Source organism: Macrotis lagotis, chromosome 5, assembly GCF_037893015.1.
Source record: "Macrotis lagotis isolate mMagLag1 chromosome 5, bilby.v1.9.chrom.fasta, whole genome shotgun sequence".
Classification (NCBI taxonomy): domain Eukaryota; kingdom Metazoa; phylum Chordata; class Mammalia; order Peramelemorphia; family Peramelidae; genus Macrotis; species Macrotis lagotis.
In genome coordinates this window covers 133,233,183-133,241,172 of record NC_133662.1, presented here as the reverse complement: position 1 = coordinate 133,241,172, position 7,990 = coordinate 133,233,183, and the positions used below count along the sequence as shown (strand labels likewise).

Genomic DNA, 7,990 nt, shown 5'->3' with positions numbered 1-7,990 from the left:
TTCAATTTTTTAATTGCATGCCAAATTCATTGATCTGTTTCCCCCTACATTTTATTAATGTAAGTGTTTAAAAAGATAAATGTTCCCCTAAATATTGGTATTGGGATTAAATTTATTTAGGTTCCAATTTTTAATCTATCTATCCATGGCCCTCTACTGAATGTAATCTTTATTGTGTTACATCTAGAAAGGATACATTTAATATTTCTGCTTTTCTATGTTTGGTTATGTGGTTTTTATTTTTATAAAGGTGGTATGTACAGTTGATATAAAGTTATGCTCCTTTATATTCCCATTCAATTTTCTCCAGAGGGCTATCATGTCTATTTTTTTAAAAAATTCTATTAAACTCTTTACCATCTTTCTAATTTTTTTGTTAGATTTATCCTGTCCTGAGAAGAGACACTAGTCCCAGTAATAAAATTTTACTATTTCTTCCTATTACTCATTTTTTTTCCTTTTAAGGATTTGGATGCTATACATCTGTAGTTCATGGGCTTGCCTTTAACCTTTAACATGTTAATGAACTTGCTTCTAATTTAATTGTTGTGCTGAATTTCAAAATGTTTTTCCTGAGTAAAATATATCTCTACTAGGTCATCACAGTTTTTTAAATATTATATTCAAGTGAAACTGTCATATCATATGCAGTATAATAAAAGGTGCTCAGGGAAAAGTAAACACTTTTGAAAATAGTATTTACTTTCCTTCAATCTGAGAAGAAAAAAATTCTCTTATTGAATGACTGCTGGTTTCTATTTAATGAGATTTACTCATTTTCAGTAACCTAATGTAGCTGCTAACATGTATGCACAAAAATACAATTTATATGGTAAATGGCACCAAATAATGACTTCCCTGAATGTTTTATGACTGTTCTGAAGGGAAATGTCACAGTAAATAGGTGTCAAATTATGGATCATGCTGAAGTGTCACAATTGCACTATACACAAATAACACTAGAGGCTATTGCCACTGTGATTGATGCTTTTGTGTTATGAAGAAGAGGAGCAGCTTCATGTGAGGCTCTTTGTATGCTCATTATAGCAAAGGGTTACTGTGCAAGAAAACCCCATCCAATGTGGAGGTTGGTTATTAATCTGTCCTTTTCAGATCTAACAGTTGTCACAAAACAGAGAGAGTCTCTGCTGTCTTCGCTTTTAGACTCACAAACAAAGGTGGGGGTGGGGGAGCAGGTTTTGTGAATGAAAATGTGTACAGGAAGTGACTGGTTATGGAAAAATGTTGTAATAATCTAATCAAAGTAAAAAAAAAAGAATTTGGGTGCTATACCAAATGGTACATATATGGCATTTTGCATCTTTTGTTCATCCATATGTACATCTATATTTTTAAGTTACAAAATTTCCTTCCCTGCCCTCTTCCCACCTACCTCCCCCTCAGTGGCAAACAAGCCAGATTAGCATTGTATATACATATTTTATATAAATGTTTACAGATTAGTCATTTTGGGGGATGAGGAATTAGGATTAAGGGGAAGATGCATAAGAGATAATTTTTATAAAGTGTTCAACAGAGTCTGAAGGGTTTTGTTTTGTTTTGTTTTGTTTTTCTTCCTCTGGATGGGGATAACATAGACTATAGCCAGTCTAATACAGTTATCCTAGCTCTCTGAACTGCTGAGAGGAGCTGCTTCCATCAAGGTTGATCGTCTCACAACGTTGTTGATGTGTATATTGTTCTCTTGATTCTACTCCCTTCACCCAGCCTCAAATCATGTAAATCATTCCATACTTCTCTAGAGTCTTATCATTTATGGTTCCCTATAGAAAAATGATATTCCATAATATTTATGTATCATAACTTGTTTAGCCATTTCCCATTTGATAGCCTCCCCTCAATCTCTAATTCATTGTCTTTACAAAAAAAGAGCTGCTATGAATATTTTGTTAACATGTGGGATTTTCCCCATTTTTTAATGATTTCTTCTGTTTAAAGGCCTAGAATTGGAATTGCTGGTCAAAGGGAATGAATAGTTTTACTGCTTTTTGGGCATGGTTCTATATGGATTTCCAGAATGATTGGATCCATTCACAACTCCTCCAGCAATGTATCAATAGCCCAAGCCTCCCACAACCTCTCCAATATTGATGTTGTCCCTTTTTCTCATCTTGGCCAGTCTGATAGGTGTAAGGTGATACCTCATAGTGGTTTTAATTTGAATTTCTCTAATCAATAATGACTTGGAGCACTTTTTATATGATTATATATAGCTTTAATTTCATGATTTGAAAACTGTCTATTCATATCCTTTGACCATTTATTAATTCAGGAATGATTTGTAATCTTATAAATTTGATGCAATTCTTTATATATTTTAGAAATGAGATCTTTATCAGAAATCCCATTTGTGAAGATTGTTTCCCACCTTTCTGCTCTCCTTCTAATTTTGGCAGCATTGATTTTATTGGTACAAAATCTTCTTAATTTAACATAGTCAAAATCATTCATTTTGTAGTTTTATAATGTACTCTAATTCTTGTTTGGTCATAAATCTATTCCTTTTCCATATATCTGATAGAGTATTTCTTGGTCTCTTAATTTATCTATGGTTTTACCCTTTATGTCTAAATCCTGTATCCATTTTGACCTTATTTAGGTATAGGGTGTGAGATTTGGGTGTATGTGTAGTTTTTGCCATACTATTTTCCAATTTTCCCAACAATTTTTGTCAAATAGCAAGTTCCTATCCCAGAAGCTGATGTCTTTGGGTTTGTCAAAGAGTAGATTGCTGTAGTCATTTACTGCAGTTTCTTTTGAACATATCCTAATCCACTGATCCATTACTCCATTTCTTAACCAGTACCAGGTAGTTTTGTTGACTGCTACTTTATAGTATAGTTTTAGATCTGGTAGAGCTAGGCCACCTCCCTTTATATTTTTTTCATCAGTTCCATTACTATTCTTGACCTTTTATTATTACAGATGAATTATGTTATAATTTTTTTCTAGTTCAGTAAAATAGTTTTTTTGGTAATTTCATTGGTGTGACACTAGATAAGTAGTTTACTTTGAGTAGAATTGTCATTTTTATTATATTAGCTCGACATAATCATGAGCAATTGACATTTTTCCAATTATTTAGATCTGACTTTATTTGGGTAAGAAGTGCTTTATAATTGTGTTCATACAGTTTGGGGGTTTGTATTGGGAAGTATATTCCCAAGTATTTAATGTTGTCTATAGTTACTTTAAATGGAAAATTTCTCTTTCTATCTCTTGCTCTTGGGCTTTGTTGTTCATATATAGAAATGTTGATCATTTTATGTGGGCTTATTTTATATTCTTCTATTGTTGAATTTGTTAATTTTTCAAGGAAGTTTTTAGATGATTTTCTCAGGTTCTCTAAGTATACCACATAACATCCGCAAAGAGTAAAAACTTTGCTTCTTCATTGCCAATTCTGATTCCTTCAATTTCTTTTTCTTCTATTCCTGCTACAGCTAACATTTCTAATTTTACACTGAATAGTAATGTGATAATGGGAATCCTTGCCTCACCCCTGATTTTTTTGGAAATTTTATGAATTTATTTCCATTACCTATATTTGTTGATTGTTTTCGATAAATACTATTATTATTTTAAGGCAAAATTCCATTTATTCCTAAACTTTTTAGTCTTTTTATTAGGAATGGATGTTGTATTTTTTCAAAGACTTTTTCAGCATCTATTGAAGTAATCATATGATTTCTCTTGGTTTTGCTATTGTTATGATCAATTATATTGAGTATTTTCCTAATAATGAACCATCCCCATCCACCTGGTATAAATCCTGCCTGATCCCATTGTATTATTCTAGTAATAACCTGCTACAGTCTCAATGCTAAACTTTTATTTAAGATGTTTTTCCATCAATATTCATTAGGGTGATTGGTCTATTATTTTCTTTGTCTGTTTTGGTTCTTCCTGGTTTAGGTTTCAGCACAATGTTGGTATCATAAAAGGAGTTTGGCAGAATTTTGGCAGAATTCCTTCTTTAAATGGTAGAATTGACTTGTAAATCCATTTAGACCTGGAGACTTTTTCTTAGGGAGTTTATGATTTTTTTTATTTCTTTTCCAAAAATGGGTTTAAGTAATTTATTTCATCTTCTGTTAATCTGGGCAGTTTGTATTTTTATAAATATTCATCCATTTCACTCAAGTTATCCAATTTATTGACATATAGTTCAGCAAAGTAGCTCCAAATTATCTCTTTAATTTCTTCCTCATTGGTGGTTAGTTCACCCTATTCATTTTTGATACTGTAATTTGCATCTTCTCTCTTTTTTAAAAATCAGATTAACCAAAGGCTTATCTATTTTATTGAGTTTTTCATAAAATCAACTCAGTTTTAAGAGATCAGTGGTTTTCTTGCTTTCAATTTTATTAATCTTTCCCTTGATATTTTGAAATTTCTAATTTGGTATTTAATTGGGAATCTTTAATTTATTCTTTTTATAGCTTTTTTAGTTGTATACCCACTTCATTGATCGTCTCTTTCTCTATTTTATTCATATAGAAATTTAGAGATATAAAGTTTCCCCTCAAAATTGTCTTGGCTGCATCATATAAATTTTGGTATGATATTTCATTATTATCATTTTCTTGGATATAATTATTATTTCTATTATTTGCTGGTTGATCTACCCATTATTTAGGATAAAGTTATTAAATTTCCAATTGGTTCCTGGTTTATATGACCCTTTATTACATATAATTTTTATTTCATCATGGTCTGAGAAGTGTTTATTATTTCTGCCTTTATGCATTTGATTATATGGATTTTGTGTCCTACTAGATGGTCAATTTTGGTATAGGTGCCATGTACTGCCATATCCTCATTAAGTTTTCTTTAGCAGTCTATTGTATCTAAGTTTTCTAAGATTCATTCACCTGCTTCACTTCCTTCTTTCATTTTGTGGTTAGGTTATCTAGTTCTGAAAGAGGGAGATTGAGGTCCCCCATTATTAAAGTTTTGTTGTCTCCCTGTAATTCACTCAGCTTTTCCTCTTTTTATTTGGATACTATACCACTAGGTTTATACATGTTTAGTAACAATATAGCATCATTACCATTGATGACTTTTAAGAGGAGGTAATTTCCTTTCTTATCCCTTTTAATGCAATTGATTTTTACTTTTACTTTATCTGAGATCAGGATCGCTACCCCTGATTTTTTTTTTACTAAAGCAGAGGCATAATATATTTTGCTCCACTCTTTTACCTTTTCCCTGTGTGTATCTCTCTGCTTCAGATGTGTTTCTTGTAAACAGCATATTGTAGGATTCTAGTTTTTAATCCATTCTGCTCTCTGCTTCTGTTTTATGGGACAGTTCATCCCATTCACATTTGCAGATAAGATTACTAATTTTATATTTCCCTCCATCCTATCTTTCTCCATTTATATTTTTCCTCTTTTCCTCTTATTCCTCTTCACAAAAATTTTACTCCCTTTCCCCTTTGATTTCTCTTTTAAATTTAACATTCAGTTTATTTTTGCTTATACCTTCACCTTCCCTTTTACCAATCACTTCTTGCCTTATCTTTCCCTTTCCCTGTTCCCCCCTTCCCTGTAGATTAAGATAAATTTTTAAACCTAAGGGGGAATGTATCTTATTCCTTCTCTGGGCCAAATATATTAACTGGAATTTACTCAGAGCTTACAACCTTCCTTCTTTCCCTCTAAAATTATAAATCTGTGTGCCTCTTCACCCATATTATTTATCTCTCTAGTACTATTATTCAGGTATCATCAGTCATAGTTTGATTATTTGATTGCTTGCTAAGCTCATATTGTTATCAAGTTTCATCACAGATTGATCGCTTGATGAGTAACATTGTCTCAAATTACATCAAATTTTAATTAAAATCATTTTTTTACCTCACCCCCTTTCAAGTACCCTCCAAGGACACACAATCCTGCTCATGAGTCAAAGTATCATCCAAAGCCAATTCAGGTGCTCCTCCCCCCAAGCCTATTTTCTCTCACACTTTACCCCGCCCCCCAAACCCAGGTTATTTAACCCATGGTTTTTTTTTGACAAGATATACATGAAGACATGACAAAATTTTAGGGGAAAAAAAGCAAAATTTTCACATAGAGTTTTTAATACTTAACATTTTGGTTACTTTGCCCTTATGTGCATGGACACACACAAAGTACTTGATCCATCTATGTCCATTCCAGTGCATCAGAGTCTTTTGATGACACTTTAAGAGTAGGGTAACCAATTTTTGTAAATGATTTTATAAACTATAAAATCATTGTCCAGTACTTGCATTCATCTAGTTTCCCAAGCAGTGTATGTACTGATACAATATTAACCTTAAAGTACATAATTAATTTTAGACCTTCTGCTAAGCCACACTCCTAATACCCAAGTTTCTTCTTTTAAATATGCTTGTAGAGGCTGCTTCTGCACTTTCCTGTAGATGCTCATGACCACCTAGATGATTGATGCTGGTTAGCTGAAATTGTCTTCAGTAGAGTCAACACAAATTCTCTTCAATAGATGACAAAATTTTTCACTCATCCCAAGTATCTCCATATTGATTTATTTTCCCTTGTTTTTTTGCTGTTCTTTCCTGAAAAGACCTGATTGGGGTGTCACCTTTTTGTGACAAGGTTACTTCATATGTCTTATTCCTTAATTCTTCATATGTAACAAATTTTCTCTTAGGACTTTCTTCTACAGTTGTATCAGGTCCTTGGACATTATAATCAGTAATACCAGTAGGAGCTGATTCATTCATGGAAGCACTGAAGGGAACTGGTTCATAAAGAGGAAAAGAACCCTCTTTTGCTCTGCTTTCAGATGTGGGAGATGATTCGATAGATGGATGTGCAGGCATTTTTGATTCAAATCCTGGCTTTTGTGAAAAACAGCCAGGTGATGCAAGTCGATGTCCCTGTCCCAGTCACAGAGCTTCTCCAAGAGGAGAATTTTCAAGATGTTTAAACTTGTCTTGGCAGGTTTTCACATAAGAAATTTTTCCAGCAAAGTATCCCATTACACAAGCAAATATAAGTTTAGGGACAGAACCATATTTGGGGTGACTGGAAAGAATTCCTTTTGTAATTAATCCCTGGGTAACCAACATACTTGTTGCAGAAAAGGAAACAGATCTGTACCAGAAGCTCTCTTGATTACATTCAGTGAAGACTCTTCTTTCCTCCTCTGTTGGAATGTAATCTATTCCTATGTTAGGGAGTGGTAGTGAGACTTCTGCATTCTGCTCTGTTCCAAAATCAGTCCTTCCATCCATCTTTCCTCCTGGCGGCAGCAGCCCTGCCTGTTTTTGTCTTTTTTAAGATTTTGCAAGGAAAATTGGATTAAGTGGCTTGCCCAAGTCCACACAGCTAGGTAATTATTAAGTGTGTGTGGTCTTTTTGAACTCAGGTACTCCTGACTCCAGGACCAGTGCTCTATCAACTGTGCAACCTAGCCACCCCTAATTAACCCATGTTAATAAAGCACAGATTAAGTGAAGCCCATATCTAATTAACTGCTAGAATTTTAAAGATCTCCAAATACTGGGAGGCTCTAAAGGTCTCACCTGAGAACTTTTCAAATTATTGTATGTTATGGGAGAAATTGGACTGCCCAGTTTATGATGCCCTCATTTGACAAAGTGCTAAGCTTCCTCAGCACAACAGAATTAAAGTGGGTCAAAGGATCATGAGACACATAAACTTAATGTTAATACCCCTGCTTTTCATGAGGGATTTTTGTCTCAAACATGGTGTTGTCACCTTAGGTCTCTTCAATGGAGAGAGAAGACCCAACTTTATATCTGACCCTTTAAGAAGTAAAGTTCTAAAAAATTAGAAGTTCCATATCTTCCCTTTTAGAGTTGTATACAATTTGATGGTCTGGACCAACATTTTTTTGTTTTGTTTCATTTTTTCCTACCCCTTATCATTTACCTTTTTATGCAACTCTTAAGTTATGTATTTGGCAATTGAATTCTCTGTTCAGTTCTGGTCTT

The 7,990-nt window shown here is 33.3% G+C and overlaps 1 pseudogene; it reads right to left on the bottom strand.

Annotated features, from left to right (window-relative positions):
- Window positions 1-6,275: 6,275 nt before the first annotated feature.
- LOC141489884 (OCIA domain-containing protein 1 pseudogene) lies at window positions 6,276-7,292 on the bottom strand (annotated as a pseudogene).
- Window positions 7,293-7,990: the final 698 nt, after the last annotated feature.